The following is a 15,701-nucleotide window of genomic DNA, read 5'->3' as shown; positions in this document are numbered from 1 at the left end:
TTTACCATAAATATGCTTTTTTTGGGAAGAATAAAAATCTAGTTATCCTTTGACATGGACCATATATTTAATATGATTCTCTTTTACCCCATTCACATGTTTTATCTGCATGGCAGCAACAACACTTTCAGTTCCATGCTCTTCTCCTTGAACTTATTTGTTCCTAATCATTTGCTGTGCTAGAAAATATGAATGAGGTTCATGGCCAAAAGATTTTTATAGGTCTTGTCCAGGGCATAACAGCATTTGGGAACCTTAGGTGTTGTACAAACAGTGGTAATACAATTTGAGGGATCAGCTGCCATTTAATCAGTGTCAGGAGGTTGTCAATTCCTCCCATGATTTATGGCTGGGGAAATACAGAATGATTTGTAAAATAACGAGGAGCATCTCTCCCCCCACCCCCCTTCCCCCCCCCCAAATGGGATGTTTTGAAAACAAAGCAAACTGCAACACAAAACTATTCTGGAAGAATTTTCTCAGGATTTTGAAGTGCTTGCCTTAGCCTTGAACTCCCTGTTGACATAAGTGTTCCTTAGTCCTTTGCAGGTGCTCCTGTAGTGTCACAGAGCCCTCAGGAGCCCATTTAGAGTCTTTTGGCTGGGAAAAAAAAAAAAAAAAAAATAAGAAGAAAAACCACTTTAAAATGGTGAGTGGCTTCTTCAAGGCTGCAGTGCCCTGATAAGGAGCCCAAGTGTGTGGTTTCCATGTGTTCTAACGCTTTCTGCAGTGTCACACACACCCCTTGGGGCCAGTGCTCCCCACAGTCCCATCCCACGGGGTCATGGCTCTGCCCCCGCATCCAGGACATCCTTAAGTGCCTGCTTAGCTTCTTCCAGGCTGAGGAAAGCATCTGGGCTCAGTTCTTCCAACAAACGCTAAAGTGTACCTAAAGCAGGGAGGTGGAATGCTGCAGGAGCTCTCCCAGCTCATCCACAAACTCACCTGGATGTGGCATGCAGACTTTCCACACTGGTTTTTGTGTCCCTAAAAGGAGACTCGTGATTTTATTTTCTTCCTTTGCTACAGATATTGTAGGTCTTTATTTATAAAATGGATTCAGGTCACCAGGCCATCAGCAATTTGTAAGTGCATGTGCCCATGTTTAGCTGGATCTGGGACGGACAGATAGAAATGTCATTCTTCCTCTTTAACAATATTCAAACCAAAAATTATTAAATTATTAAATTATTAAATTACACATGCATTTGGAAAGCTGTTTGACCCGTTGATGGCTGAGGATGAGCAGCTCCCCCTTTTCCAGCAGCTGGGCAGCAAAAGCCATGGCTGGTGATGAGCTGTGCCCAATAAAGACACCTGCCTCCAAAATTCCCCTCCTGCTCCTTCTTACACCAGCACACCAGGGATTTTTGTCTGCATAGAGACCAGCTTTGGAGTCTACAGAGAAGTTCCAAGTAGAATCTGGGAGAGCTCAGGAATGTATGCTTTATTAAAAAAAAAAAAAAAAACAAACACTGGAGGCAGTTTAGGTATTTAGCTCCTGAAGCGTTTTTTGTATCTCTTAATTACTTATAATCTGACTTTTCTTTCTAATTGAGGCTCCCAGCATCTGTCTAGCTACCAATACTCTTAACTGCTAATTTACATTGCAGTTGGCACCTGACCTTACATGACACATGTAAGACTCTTAGACAGATAATCCTGGCTTCTTCTGGAGACTTATGTCGCCATGGAGGGGTCAGTGGTGTGAGACAGCACAGCCTGAGGTGCGAAGTGCCACAGCAGCTCACACACTTTACCTTGCTGAGTCTGGCAATCCCTTAACAGGCTGATCCGGGCTTTTGCACAGCCACTCCTCCTGCTTTTGTCCCAGGCAGGCATTTTTCTGCCTCTCTCTTGCAGGCCTTAAAGCAGCACGTCTGTGTTGGTTCATTTGCAGACATCAGTAGGCACATTTCACACTGAATTCCACCCTGTGGGGCCGTGGCTAATTGGACAAATTTGAGCAGCAGGCAGGGAAGCCACCGCAGCATGGAGCAGTGATATATGGGCACGGGGAAAAGGGTTGGGATCTTAAAGTCACAGCTCCTCTGCTCGCCTGCCTGGCTCCCAAATTTGGAGCAGGACGGATCTGAAAAGTGAGATTTAACATCCTGTGCTGTCCCCTCGGTGCTCCAGGGTTTTCCAGAGTGGCTCTCTGTGCATTCGTTCATTCAGCTCTGAATCTCCGAATTATTGAGGCTGGAAAAACCCTCCAAGATTTTTGAATCCAACCTGGAAGTGATCATGTCACCCTGAGTGCCACGTCCTGTCATTCCCTGGGCACCTCCAGGGATGGGGACTCCACCACCTTCCAAGGTCTGACCACCCTTTCCGTGCAGAAACCTCCATGAGGAGCAGGAGAAGTGTCTGCACCTTTGGAATGGGGCACAGGAACAGTCCAGCCCAACCCTCTGAAATTAAAGCCTTGTCCAGCTATAAACTGCACAGCTGCCATCCACATTAGAGGTTTTTGGGGGGAATTTCCTGCGATATTGCAGCACCGAGGTGGAGCAGGGAGGCTGTTATTAGCAGAGAGAAAAGGGGGGGAAAAGGATTTCAGAACCTTGGCAATAAAAGGGAGTTGAAGGGTTGTTTCTGGTCATAGATGTTTCTTTTTTATTTTATGTTGCTTAAGCATAATAAGTGTCAGATGGCTGGAATAGCATGTTCTATTAAAATAAGTGAATTTGGAGGTCAGGAGAGCACTGTGTTGGTAGCCCTGTGCACAGGATGGCTTTGTCTGGGTGAGGGGCAAGTGGAGGGCTCCATCCCAGTGTACAGGGACCAGTTTTAGAGGGAGAAATGACCTGAAATCCTATTTCTGTGTAATTTCTTTGGGTTTGGGTATCTCTGCTCAGCCAACAAACAAAAGTACCATCTAATGACAACTGTGAAAAACCTCTTGGAATGAAAAACCAAAGAATCTGATACGACTCCAGTAAAATTGTTCCTTAGCATACATTTATATCAGTGACATTTGGATCTGTTAGAGATTCCCCACTTGGATTTTGCTTTTTTAAATATCTCTGCGAAACATTGCTCCATATGCTGATTTTTCACAGATAATGGTAGGTCTGAAAAGGATCTTAATAGGCACAAAAGCCAAGTGTTGAAAGACTTCCCAGAGGTTGGCTATGGTGACAGGCCCTTACATTTTGCATCAGTCAGACTGAAAATCTCTGCCTGACTCTTGGGCATGCAGAGATCTTGCTGGCTGCAGCTGCTCCAGGGAGAAAGGGGGAAAAAAAAGTGGCTTGGTGGCTTTCAAAGCATCTGGCCAGAGTTTTATGCTTTTACTACACTCTGCTGATGCTCAGGGGTTTAAAGGAATAGATGTCTTTTGGCTCTTCCTGTGAGTGGAAGGAGTTACCACAGCAGCAGAGGCGAGCAGTGTCTCTCACTGCCCTGAAATGCCAAATTATGGGGATGTCATGCAAAGGTCTCTGCCAAATGGCACGGAAGTGATGGCTTCAACAGATAGTAATTATTGTTTTTTTCTCTGTGATGGATGTCTGTTTATATTTAATGTAGTCACTAGATGAAAACGGAGGTCTTTGGTTAATCAGATATGCTTTTAGAAACCAAAATTAAGTCATTTATGTGGATATGGTTGAATTTCCTTGCTTCCTTGTGACCTGTTCCTTCAATCCTGTAGCTTAGATCTGAGGGTTTGCTTTACTTAACTTTCCCCAAATTGAAATAAAAAGCAGCTTACTTTAACATATATCATGGGAACGCTGTGGATTTTCCTCCCTCCGGGCTACTCAAAACAAGCCCCAGGCCCGGCAGTCCTGAAAACCTGAGTGAAGCTGGAAGTGCAAGATTTAAAGCCTTGTAACTTTGCCTCCACAGTAAATTATTGCTGCAGAACGTGTCAAAAAGGCAGAAGTGGCAGAGCAGAAGTTGGGTGAAGGCAGGGAGGGTGGCACAGACCCCAGCAGGGATTCAGGCTCTCCGCTCTGGTCACATTCCTGCTTTTCCTGTGGGAATGCTGCTGCTTCCCATGGCAGCTGATGGGAGTGTGCCAGTGGAAGCTCAATCCCTCACAAGTACCAGAACACCTATAAATACTAGAATGGCTTTAAAAACACGTGGAGTGTTAGACCAGCAGCTGCCAAGGCATTAACAAGAAGGTCAGGAAAAAACAAGGGCAATTTTCACCTTGATGGGGGAAGGGAGGGTCCTGCTGAGCATCCCTGGATCCTGACTCCATCACCCACTTGCCAGCCATCCAAAAGGAGTGACAGGAATTCTTCTGCCCTCCCCATCCCCTTTTCCTCCTCCTGTGCAGCAGGAAATTAATCTCCCATCCCAGCAGGGAAACTGGTGAGGGTCCCAGCCCCGTGCAAACCCCGTTGAGGCCATGTGCATCCCTCAGCAGCAGCACGAGTCGCTTCCATAGAGGCTTGTAAATATGAATCGTTGCTCAAGTGCCAGAATTATAATTAAAAAGGTTTTGTCTCTTGGCTTTTGTCTACATACTTTCCTAATATTGTCACTTGGCAGGGCCGGGGTGTCTCTCGCGGTGTAATTGCCGCAGAACATTTCCTTGAAAGAGCAGCACCACCCCGCCTCCTCCTCACACTTGCATGTGGAAAGCACCGACTGTTTTATAGGCATCAGTGATTCTGCTCTGCGGTGCAAGGAGGGACTGACTGTCTGTGCAGCTGGGACAGCTGTGGAGCAGCTTCGGAGCTGGAGTGACCTGCCCCAGGCTGCGGCGAGGATGGAGCTGCTGCTGTGCCTCCTCAGAGAGCAAACGCAGAGGCTTTGACAGGACAGGCTGGCTGGGTGGGTTGTTTTTCTTCTCCTTCCCCTCTGCAGGGGTCTGTGTGGAGGAAGGGACCAGTGTGGTCCCCCAGCAGCAATGCCCTGGGCTGTGTGGTCACGCTGAGCCGTGTCCTCGCAGCACCGCAGCTCCAGCTCCCGTCCTCCTGCCCCTCTGCCTGCTGGCCAGTGGGAAGCTGGGATTGCAGGGATGCCAGCATTTCTTCTCAGGCATTAAAAAGCCAAAGGGCTCTTGTCCACCCCATTAAAGAGTGCCAGGTAATCCCTTTATGTAGTTAGGGGCATTTCCCTGCCAGCGCATCAAGCACCTGCATGAGGATGAGGAGTACAGGTGCCTCCCTGTCAGGGGCTGAATGGCAAGGGATCCCTTGGGATTCATTCTTTTTTAAAGAGCAGTTGTGGTAATATTAGAATAAGTAAATAAACAGAACAGATCTTTAAAATCAGTTGCAGAATATGCTTTCTATTTTTGGTCAAAATTTTGCAGATCTGGAAATTGTCCAACTGTTTCGAAACGAGACCTTAAATTAAATCAATGGCTTGGAGGGGTGCTTTAATATTTTTTTTAATCTTTAGTACCAAGAAAATTAATCTTCCAGACAGGGAAGAGCAGTGCATGGGTAATTAGCACTTTTCCCCCCTTCAGAGTGGTGAAGCAAAGTTTGGGGTAGTGCAGGCTCAGGTCTTCAGCTGGGCTAAATTAGCCCAGCTCTGCTCAGGCTCCAGCTGTAGGCACATATTGCTGCTCCATTGCAGCAGATCTCATTTATGACATGTTTTTAAAGCAGATCTGTGAAATGATCCAGCTTTAAAAAAATAACACTAATAAGGGTGTAGTTACATGAGCATCTTATCCTGCAGCAAAGCCAGTTTAAGAGGCTCCCAGCCCTTCCCTGACCCTGCCTTCTCCTTCCAACCCCACGCTTCATTTCCCCTCAGCTTTGCTGCTGCAGCTTTTTTGTGTTCGTGGGTTTGGGTTGGGTTTTTTTTCGTGTTTCTTGCATTGTTTCAGTGATCAAGTAGGGGATGGGGCATGTGGTGTGATGCAGCAGAGGGAAGCCATGAGGGGCAAGGGGAAGGGATGCAGCAGAGAGTTTTTCAGATGAACTCTGGTGCCAGAATGGGTATTCCTGCAGCTGCCACTAAACACAAATAAAAGAAAGAAAGCCCCTTTGAGGTTCTTTCTGAAGAGCCAGGCAGGTGAGAGCTGAATGGGCACTGCTGGCACTGCCTGGGGCAGGGGTGGGAGCTCACAGCCCACAAGAATCACCAAAAGGTTTGAGTGGAAAGCACTTTTAAAGGCTCCTGCATGGCCAGGCTGCTCAGAGCCTCATCCAGGCTGACATTTCCAGGGATGGGGCACCTTCCAGCTCCTTGGGCAACCTGTGATGTGGGCTGGGCCTTTGGCTCCTGAGTCAGCTGGAGCACAGCTACAGTCAGTTCCTGGAGCTCTGCTGAGCTGGGGCCACAGCTATGAGTTGTTAAGTGAATCACACAGATTTTTTTGTTCTCCACAGCAGTTTCCTTTCCCCAGAGCTGCACTGGTGTTAGTGCTGGAATAGAGCAGAACCAGTTGAGATTTCAAGGAATCTCAGAATGCTTCGCTCTACCAGGAAATACAGCCTGCCCTGCCTCTGCACCAGGCAGCAATGAGATCAAATGTTTTCCTAACCTATTTACTTTAAATGTATCTTGAATATTAGCAATGATGGAGTAAACAGACAGCTCTTTGAAAAGTGTGGTGCCTGGTGAGTGTCTGACACAGTATTTAATGAGTGCAGGAAGGGTTTTTATCCAACTGCCTTCGGTGTGTGGAATGTGTTTTCCCCTTGTTTTGACTGGATGGATCTTGTGGCTGATTTGTTTAAAAATACTGAAGTGAACAGTTGCAGCAGCAACACAAGGTGGTGGTATCTGAGACCTGCACGTGGTGCAGGAAACGTGGAGCTTTCCTGATCTGTGGTGTGCTTATCAGTGCTCCCCAAATCCTACTGCTGACAGCATTCCACAGCCTGTCTAAAAGAGCTGAAAAACATGAGGACACGTAATGACACCTCCCTGGGGTGGCAGTTTGGCCTTTGGTGGGGAGCTCCTGTCCCTTGGAGTGCCCCAGCACAGTGTTGACAGTAATGCCCAGCGTGGCTTTGCTTGTCTGCTGCTCCCTGGGAGCAAAATCTATTGCTCACTCCTCTTGTTCCTTTATACATTACACGGAGTGGAACCAAAAATCAGATATAAACACAGAGTCCATCAATCAGAACTAACCCAGAAGACAGACTGTGATAGGAAATCTTCCTTTTGTTATCTTCTTTCTGGTCTTTGCACACAGCAGTGCAGCAAGTAGGAACACAAGAAGAATTAAGTTCTTTGGGTGCACACCAGGGTGGCTACTGGAATGGTCTGGATTAAACCAAAGGGGCTGTGAGGTGAAGTGTAGCAGTTCTGGTTTAGCTGAATCAGGAATAAAGTGCTTAACCACAGCCCCAGGTGGAGGCAATGCCCTGAATATCCCCTAAGTACAGATTGGGACCAGTGGCTTTGCCATTTGGATTTCTTTAGTAATCATTTTTTTGCAGCAGCACCAATGAGATCAGGGTGGTTGGAGGGGACAAATGTTTGTCTGCATTTTGTATTTGTGTGATTTCTTTTTTGATTAACCTTTTGTGTACTAGAGCTGCATTTTGTATTTGTGTGATTTCTTTTTTGATTAACCTTTTGTGTACTAGAGCTGTTCACTGCAATCCAGAGGGGGTTTATGAGTTGAGAATTTATGGTAAAGTGCTCTAACACAAGGAATTTGATCAGGATTAAGCTGGGTGTGCATAGGTAATTGCAGCAGCGTTCACTGCTTTCCTTCTTCCTGTAATTCTGTGGATCCCAGTTATGTGATCTTAAAATTCATATTAGAACATCAGCAAATGCAAATGTGTAGCCACATTCTCGTCATTTACCCGGATTTTAATTCTTTGGATAAAGTACTTTGTTTTTATCAATTCACAGGCATGGAAGTGACAAGCCTGTTTATAACTATCAGTGATACAGAGCAGCAGCTCCAAAAATGCCATGGGATTTTGGAATCAGCACTGAGAAACTTTTCCATAAATGCCAGGAATAACATTATATTTGAATATTTAACCCTTACCCAGGCAATTTGAGGACTGGAAACCATATGTGCTTTTCATGATGGGAGCCAAGATGACCCTACATAAAGATAAATATAACTACATGAAAGCACTCAGGAAGGATGGTGTTGTGGTTAAGAGCTGGGCAAGGGCTGGGGAGCTCCAAGGTCTAATCCCAGCTCAGCCACAGGCTTCTTGGGTGATCCTGGGCATGTAACTGAATCCCTGCATATTTCAGTTTTTCCATTTGGGAATGAGAGATAATAACACTGCCCCAAGCCAGGAGGGGAAGCACGTTGCTGCGTGGGAGGTGTGGGCTGGGAGATGGTGCTGGTGGCCACCAGGAAAATCTGACCAGGTGCTCTGCTGAGGGCACATGCTGCTCCACTGCCTGTGGGATTCAGTTTCTCCTCTCCTTCTCCAAAAGCTGGATGAATAAACTCCTGCCTTAATTAGCATGTCAAACCAGGGAAGCACACCTGAACTCTGGGAAGTCACATCCTTGGCAAACGTTCCTTGTTTGAACATAATTTAAATTCAAAAGCAGTGAGGGAGGAATCATGAGGAAAGGAAGGGGGAACCTGCAGTAGATGAGCCCATCTGGTTTTGTTTGAGTGCTACCTAAGTGAGTTGTGTTTATTGGTTATAGGCTCGTGTTTGCTTTATACGCTCACGGGCCAGGTAGCTCTTGTTCTGCTCGTGACTTGGCATCCACTTCTGCCCTTTGAGAGTCTGCTCAGGAGGTACAAATCCTGGTGCTGCTCTCTGGAAAGGTGGGATCTTTCAAAGAAGCCATCAAGAAGGACACGGAATTGGCCACTGAGCATTCCCACTTGCAGCCTGGGTCTCCTATGGGATGTCATTCCACCACCATAGGAGCCAAGGTGCTGGGCTGGCAGCACATGAGAGGCAGCCTGTGCAGCTGCTGGCATGAGGAGGGGTCCTGTTGGTGAGAAAAGGTCTGGAAGGAGCAGTCCCTGCTCTGGGAAGCAGGTAAAATCCTGTAAAATCCTGTGAAATCCTGTGAAATCCTGCTGGATGCCGAGCAGCCGGCGCTGGGCCGCGTAAGGTGCGGGGGAGCGTGATCACCCATTGTTTGGAAGGAAGAGTTTTGATGTAATTATACCCTTCAGCCATTGCCACACTTTCCTCCCTTTCATCTCCAGGCAGGTCCACACGTTCAGATGTGAAGCTGGAAATGAAACACATCTGGCTATCCCAAAATGACAACAGACTTTTATTTGCTATTTTTGGTATACAACAAAAGCTTTGTATCTCGCTAATTGAACATATGGGCTCTCCCTTGCTTTTTTCCCCCTGCTAAACTCCACTTTTCCATGTGTCATCATACGATTCCAACATTTGATCTGTCGAGTCCATCTCGGCCATGTGTTTGTTGTAATCTGCTACACATGTAGCCTTGTTTTTGTGTGCATCCTGACCTCCAGTGAGAGCTGCAGTTGTTTCCATCATGGATAGTGTTGAGGAGTTACACATCCTTTTTATCAGTGTTTTTGGCCACCGGCAGCTCCTCGCGGCGCGGCGCGGGGCTCCTGCCAAGCCTCTGAAAGCTCAGGGTTTGGGGCAGCCATATCTGTTTGTCTTGTGATACCAGATGCTGGCTTTCTTCAGCGGAACAGAAGTAGAAGGGGGAAAATTCCCAAAATAGAAAATAGCCCTGTCAGTAAAACCCGGGGAAGCTGAGGGTCAGCTTAAGCTTGGAAGAGCTGGAGCTGAAGGCAAGGATGGAGGTGGATGGCTGGGAGATGACCACTGGACACAAGGCAGGAGCTCTTTGGGGTCTTTAGCCTGTGGGATGAAGAGAGGAAAATGCCTCTTCTGAGCCCTTCAAAGCAGGCAGTGTCGTAAAAACCCACTGGACATTCATGAGACTCGACTCATTATGGGCACAGGACCTCTTGATTACTGTGAAAGATTCGTCATCAGAATTGTTTTTTGTGCCCGTGGGGGATCCACTTAGTTATTTCCAACTACAGCTCTAAATTGTTCCCATGCTGCATGGTGCTTTGATTAGCTAAAATCTTGCAGTAACTGTTTGAGGCTCTCACCGTGACCAAAAAAAAACAGGTGACAGTGATCAAACCATAGGGAGTGGAGTGGGAACTTTTTGGGGTTTAGAGTGGGGAGAAGGAGCTTTTAGGGTAGGATAAGGTTGTAGGTAACCCCTGGACAGGTTCCTGGGCAATGAAGAACAAACCACCTGCAGCTTTCACCATGCTGTGTGTTGCTCCCCAGGAGAAATGGCAAATAAATGCCAAAATTCCAGGCTAAGCTTGCATTTAACTGCCCACAGAAACACACAGGCATAGCCCCAGCCCCTGAGTCCCCATCATGTTCCAGCTGTGCTAATGGTCACCTTTCCTGCAGTAAATATTGGACCAATTTCATCACATTTGGCTCATGTTTATCAACGCAGCACTTAAGCAATGGGGTTTTGGTTGCAGGGAAGGAATGAGTCCATCTCTGTCTTGCCCCGAGGTGAGGGATGAAGAGCCATGCGTGGGGTGTCCTGGCTTGGAGGCTCCTCACTCTGTGTTGCAACCCTCTGACTGCAGCAAAAATCAAATATTTGTGCTTGAAGACAGAGCTGAGGTAATTTCCACCAGGAATATGGCATCTCTCACCACTTGAACAATATTATGCATTCATTGTGCTATTATCCTGTCCAGTTCTTGACATAAACTGCTGAACAATTTTGACTTGAGCTCCCTTTTTAGCCAAGAGTATAAGCTCAAAAATTTTGAGGTTGCACTCGAGGACTTCCTAATCAACTGAGGAATGAACTCTGAAGCAGAAGTTGTATTTAGCAAAATGGACTTAAAATTATTATTCATAAATGCACATGTTATGGCTGAAGTTGTTCCACTTCTTTCTTTTACAGCCCTATAAATTGTATACAGAACATAAAGGCTTTACTTCTTAAATAAATGTTTTGCAGCCGCCATAAATTATCTTTCTTGCATTCATAATGAAAAAAGAAAATCACTGTTTGATGTTTTATATCCTCTTCACTAAAATGTAAAATATGGTATTTGGAGCCAGATTTTATCTCATTTGAAAATAAAAGAAGGTTCATTTCCTACTAATTTTTTTCAGTCTTAGGTTTGGAGTTCCCATGAAGTGTTGCCCAATCTGCAAAGCAGCGTTACAATAAACTCTGCTTGAGCTGAGGCTTTGGGTTTGAGTTGTACCAGCACTAATAATCACCATTGTGAACTGAGTTATGAGCATAACCTGAGTCTCTTTTATCATTTTTTTAATCCCTGATGTTATATTTCATCTTTCTACACCCCCTGATCACTGGCTGAAGATCAGATTGTTGATCTTCTCCCAGCGCCAGCCCTCGAGGACCCTGCCCAGCCTGGCTGTCCTGGAAGCAGGCCTTGCTAAACTCCCAGCTCACTGGTTTGCAAAGCAAACTTCAGCCTTGTACTATTTACCTTGGCAAGTGCCCGACCAGATTGATGATCTGTAAAGTGGATTTGTTATTTGGCTGTTTGCTTTGGCAGCTCTTGAAAGCAGTTTGCTGATTACAGCCCCAGATGTCATTGCATACATTACTGCTCACTATAAGTTTCTTCTAAAGTTTTAATTTCAGCCACAAATACTATTAAGCTTTTTGCACCTTTGTGTATTTAGCTCATGGATATTAAATATCAAGAGCAGGCAGCCTCGATTTCCTTAATTTTTCCTCTTATTATCTTTGTTGGCCTCCTCCAGGCATCTGTGTAGTGCCCTGACAGGGGATGCTGCTTTGCCCTGGGTCAGTGCTGTGCCCACTGTGCCACAGGCAGTTGCAAGTTGGTCACATGCAGTTTCCTAACTGTAGATAAGATGGAGAATTGCCACAGCACTCGTATAAATTATCAGCTTTAACACGACCAAGCACTTGGGTCAGGAGAGCAGAGATCAGGAGTGATGGTCACTGAAATCTCCCTGTGCCTCACTCATGTCAGGGCAGGCACTGAAGGAACATGGTTTCCCTGGGTAATCTCCATCCCCTCTAACTATTATCTTGACTTTTAAAGGCTCTCAAACCCGATAAGCAATTTGGCAGATCAATAGGCTCAGAATCAATTTGTTTCTGACACAGGGTAATCCTGAGTTTGGCTCTGCTGCCAGCAGAGCTCTGCTCCCAGCCCTGTGCATGCAGCCATCAGGATTAGGGTTGAGAAATGTTGGGATGTTACATTCTCCTGCTGCCTCAAAATGCATCTGCCTTCCTAAAGTCCAGCAAGAGGCACATGAAAAGCTCAGCTGGGTGTTTGCTGCTCCCCTACCTCGAGTTCTGCAGGGCTGTCCAGGAGCAAAGCCTGGCACAGCCCAGCTTGGGCAAACACTGCTGGTCCTGGCTCTGAGCAGTTAAACCATCCTTTGTGGCCAGGAGCTTTGTTTTTTTCCAGTGGAGGCACTTTCAGCTTTGAAATATTTCAGTTGAAGAAGTTAATTCACTGTAAGTAAGTTTACTTTGCAAGGGGAGGATATCATTGTAGTATTTTTGGCCACTGCTTGAAAATTCCTCTAACCCTTTACTATAATAAGCAAATTGAGCAGATTAAAGACACATTATGCTGCCAAATGGTTTTTCTACACAGGGTGACATATATTTTTTCTGTGGAAAAGGTTGTGGGGGTTTTTGTGAGCTGCTATTCTTTTTTTAGCACTTCCTGTTTTATTGTGTTTGAAGTGTCTTTGTGGTGACCTGTTGGGGTAAGATTCTTCCATATGGAAGTGTTTCTTCAACTTTTAATCATTTTGTTTTAAAAAAAAAAAGGTTTTAAATCCGATTTGCAGATGTCTCTGGTTGTGTTCGCAGAGAGCTTGTCCAGCTCACTACAGTGTTGTAGAAATGATGAATTGTTCATCCATGATGTGATGGTGACATCCACAGAGTTACACTCTCGGAATACCTTCTTTCAAATCTATTTAAAATATCTGTAGGAAAGCTTTTGTTTGCATTTTGATGTATTTTTCTCTTTGAAACCCTGCCTTCTCTGAATACCTTGGCAAAACTCCTGTTGGTTTTGGTGGAACTGGGATTTCACCAGTAGACAGCTGACTTGGTCGCAGGCACCTCTGAAGTAATATCAGGATAACAAGCAAACCTGTGTCTGTTCCTGGAGAAAATCAAGCTGGGGTTTTATGAAGGGTCAAAAAAAAGTTACAAGTTTATTTTAAGTCTACAAGACCAAGTCATGAAAGCACAACAGAATGCAGATTCCCTGAGCTCTTACTGGGCTGGCCAGGTCATAACTGAGAGCAGAGTCTGGACCACTGGAGTTGTGCTGTAGCTGCGTCCTGTTTCCTATTAGCTCTGACACTAACATCTGAATTTCAGATTCTGCCTTGTTTAGGTTGAGCTGCTCAATCAGTGCATCCAAGAGACACCTCAGGACCTCTCTGGAGCTGCCTGGCTTGCAGGGGGTGTGAGGGCAGAGCTGGAGCTGCTGGGCACAGTGTGCTACCCAGGGATGTCCATCAGGCATCTCCAGACTTCCCCTCTGCATCATCCCCTCGATGTTTCAACCCAAAGAAAACTGCCTTTGACAGTGTTTTTGAGCCCACATGTGAATACCACATGTTGAGGTCTCATGTCTGCAGTTTCACTCCTAATTAAGTGTAGATGTAAGTACTGGGTATCGTTTAAGGTCTTTGGCTCTCTGCAATTCACCACAAGCATCTAATTCCCACTTCCTTTGTCTTGGACCTATTATTTATAGGAGAAGGGTAGGTGGACTTGATGCTTACAAATCTGTTGGATTATTTTGTTTCTGTAGCTGTCATCCTGTCAAGGGTCCTGCAGAAATTTGCACCGTGGGCTCTTGGTAGTTTATTGGGAATGAAATCCCCTCCTGTGCCAAAGGCTGGCCTTAGGTCTGTGCACCACTTAAGTCTTGCTAAGCCCTGAAAATGAGTCTTAAATGTAATATTGGCCTTCTCAGCACAGAGGTGAACTGCATTCTTTGTGAACAGTGAGATTTCCAGTTCAGCTTAAGGCTGTTTGTCTCTGCTGCTGTGAGAATTAGGATGAGGTCTCTGAACCTGCTGAAATCTTTTGATGCTCATCCCTCAGAAGCCAGGGCCTTGCAGCTCTCTGACCTGACAACAGCACAGTCTGGAACAAGGCAGCTTTTTGATGTAGATGGGCACAGTACTCATCTGGTTTGGATTTTCAAGGTGTTCCAGAGTCATATTGTTAACTACAGGGGGTCTTCTGTTAGCAGCAATATGCACTGACTTACTGCTGAGACCTCAGAGCATTCCCAGATATCTATTTTTGGAAAACTTAAGTCAGGTAGCTCCTGTCTATTAGACAGATGGAGAAATTGAGGCATAAGATAAACAGGTGACTTCCCTGTGCTGGGCAGAGCAGTATCAACAAGACCCAGACATAAAGCTGGGAAGTTATTTTACTCTGGTGTCCACAGTATTTATTCAGAGTGTGTTGGAAACATTTCCAATAAGGAAATCCCGACAACCATATTTGCATCTCCCCAAAAAACATCGTATTGGTGTAACCTTCTCAGGTGATGCTCTCCCTTGTCCCACCTGATGAGCTTAGGGCACAGATTTGGTTCTGACTTTTGGAAAAGATGGAATTGTGCCCGTTGAAGGTCGTTATCATCTCCAGATCTGGCAGGGCTTCAGGGGTTCAGGGGACAAGGTGCCTTCAGCTCAGTGGCAATTCTGCAGTTTAAATATTTCACCAAAACACCTCCAACATCTCCCACTTCCTCAGTAGTTTCCTAACAGTGTCCAACTAGATGAAAATTAGCCAGTGACTTGGTCTGTGGAGCTGCAAAGGTCAAATGTCCTGGAGAGACAAGGTGCTAAAATGCTAATTCTCTCCTGGAATGGGAAGGCAGTTCTCTGCTCCATTGAGCAGAAAATGCAGGTGGGCTTAAACATCTCCATTTTTTGCCTTCTGTTTTGAATGCAATTAAATAAAATCTGCTGTGGTTACAGGGAGGATAACCAGCTTCCAGTGCAATCCCAAATCCCAACACCAGTTGTGAGGCGAACAGCTTGGGAAGGCTGCAAATGTCCTGGGCTGGTCCCTGCCCCATCTGTCCCCAGTGTGGGACACACAGGAAGCTCGCCCTGAACTTCTGTTCTCACACTTCTCCTCTTGGAATCTTGTTTTCCACTTTTTGGAGATTTGTGAAACATATGCCTTGGAGGCTTCCCAACTTCTTTTCACAGCAAGAGGAGAATTGCTCTCTGCGCTGTAAAAACTCTCACGAAAAAGCACACTCCTTTCTAAAGGACCTGCCTGGTGCAGCTCAGCAATTCCCATTTCTCATCACTTCACAGTGTATTTTATAGGGTATAAAAATGGTGTTATGATCCGTGTTCCCAAACCTTGCCTCAGCTAGCAAGAACATCAATAAACATGGCTTGATAGACACCAGAGCTGCCCCGCTGTTCCCCCGGTGCTTTGAACGTGCCCTCACAGACTTTTGGAATCTATTCTCCATGTAGGAAACTCCTCGTGCCTCTGTTGAGTTTTTAATGTATCAAAGGTAATAATTGTGCTTAGAAAAAAGTGACTTCTCCCAGGATACATTCCCAATCTGGTCACTTAATGTGCTTAGAAATATTTCCTTTCCTTCATCTCACGTCCTGCAGATTTTTTCTCATTCCTTGATTTAAATTAATCTGCAGATTGGGACGCTGGTGTTACCCAGATCTGGCAAAAGATTTTACTTCATTTCTCCCCCTTCTCTTTTCCTTCTCTCTCTATAAAGTTATTATTGTTATTTCTTC

At 45.7% G+C, this 15,701-nt stretch overlaps 1 protein-coding gene across 5 annotated transcripts in view; it reads left to right on the top strand.

The window, feature by feature from the left end:
• Positions 1–15,701, top strand: part of BCAS3 (BCAS3 microtubule associated cell migration factor) — a 298,857-nt gene that overhangs the window by 248,906 nt on the left and 34,250 nt on the right. The gene's annotated exons all lie outside the window — the stretch shown is intronic.

Source organism: Lonchura striata, chromosome 20 (genome assembly GCF_046129695.1).
Source record: "Lonchura striata isolate bLonStr1 chromosome 20, bLonStr1.mat, whole genome shotgun sequence".
Taxonomy (NCBI): domain Eukaryota; kingdom Metazoa; phylum Chordata; class Aves; order Passeriformes; family Estrildidae; genus Lonchura; species Lonchura striata.
This window is presented reverse-complemented; position numbering and strand designations above follow the sequence as displayed.